Source organism: Branchiostoma belcheri, unplaced genomic scaffold (assembly GCF_001625305.1).
Source record: "Branchiostoma belcheri isolate BF01 breed outbred unplaced genomic scaffold, Haploidv18h27 scaffold6, whole genome shotgun sequence".
Lineage (NCBI taxonomy): Eukaryota > Metazoa > Chordata > Leptocardii > Amphioxiformes > Branchiostomatidae > Branchiostoma > Branchiostoma belcheri.
This window is the reverse complement of record NW_017804242.1, coordinates 6,114,421-6,116,207: the sequence shown is the minus strand read 5'-3', so window position 1 is coordinate 6,116,207 and position 1,787 is coordinate 6,114,421.

Here is a 1,787-nt window from a genome sequence, read left to right as displayed (position 1 = left end):
CTTTTCACTTTGCACCACGCTGGGAGCACTTCTGCGTTTCCAAACCAGATCTTTAAGCACACTTTAAAGCATGCGTAAAGATACACGCGAAGGAAGAAACGTAACCTTTACGCATACTTTGAGGAGTGCTTAAAGAACGGATTTTGTGCAGTGTAATGTGCGTCTCTTCGGGTTGATTTAGAGGTGAAAGTCGTAATTCTTTGGAACGCATCATTGAGAGGTCAAAGGTGAAAATTCCAGTGCCTGTCAACAGACACTTGATGTCTTCATCATGCGTTCTCAATATGATTTGGATTCTGCTGTTTGTTTTTGTTTGTTTGCTTGTTTGTTTGTTTGCCTGAGCCTTTGTTTATTCATGAAATATTAATATTATTTCTACTGCTAAGCTTAACATTCATGTGAGTGAAAATGTTGTTTAATCTACAGTATGTTTACGATATAACGTATGCATTTTATAATACGTGTCATAAGTTAATATTAGCATCATCATTCCTATAAAACATGTAATTCAACATAACAAAATGTCGTGCCATACTAATCTATCTCATGGATAATAAAATAAAACGAAAAATTCAAAAGTTGACAGTGCCGAAGTATCTATGATATTTTGACGTCACGCTGTAGTCATGACCTTTGACCTTCAGACGCAACAAATGTCACAAGGTCAGGCTGTTTTAACCTTGGATGTATTCGCTAATTTCTTGAGGTTGCACCTATCATACCGGGGATTTTATACTTGGTTGTACTTTTTGAAACGATTAGAGTTCTTCTGAAACACCTTCAGACAAAATTATTCTTCTCAAGTCCCTAAAAACTGACTACAAATGCAGTCATCATTTACTGCCGCCATGACAGTCAGGTCGTGACCTTAACCCCTAGAGGTCACCAATATTGACAAAGGCGATATCGTGTATCCAAGATGGCGGATCGTGTTACAAAAGAAGAGCATCTTCCCACGGTACGGGACAAATATAAACCTGAATCGGACAGTCAGGCTGCAGTACCGAACCATTCCGCCAGGTGGAACGTACGGTGAAGTTCAGCAATACATGTGCATGAAATTGCACGGAAAATATGTGGATTCAATGCAAAACCAAAACAAAAAATCACCACCATACAAAATGTTCCTGCAGCCAAAAATTACCAAACTATGGATTCCTAAATAGTGGAAACAATACAGAAAGAACCTTTTAAATCCACTACTGTATTGTGAAATACACCCTACATGTAGATGCAGATATAGATACCAAAACAATGTCTTTGCGTGAGGACAAATCTTTCAGTTGTCAGTAAACGAGATCGCCTTCCTAATGTGATAATATAGCCGCTCCTACCTTGATCTTTTGACATCCGACATGAACATATACGTCTGTCATCCGGGTTTGGCCGCATAGCAGACTGACTGGCGAGGACGCACACGTGTGATGGGTCCGCACGGAATATTATTACTACTCTGGATACCAGACTAGTATCGGGCCGCTAACCCTTTCCCTTCGGCAGCCAGAAGCCCTTCGCCCGCCGGTCTAAATTGCTGCTACGGGGAGTTGAGCCCGAGGGAAATTTCCCAGACTGGCCCTACAACCAGTCTGGGCCATGGGAAATACACCAGACTGGTTGTAGGGCCAGCCAAACTCCCCCAGGCGGGCGAAGGGCTCTTGGATGCCGAAGGGAACAGCTAGCGGCCCGAAACGAGTTTGGCACCCAGGGTATATTATTACGTGGATACTGGATATATGGGGGGGGGGGCAAAATGAACTGCTTCTAGGCTGGCCTAAAGTGCCCTGGGT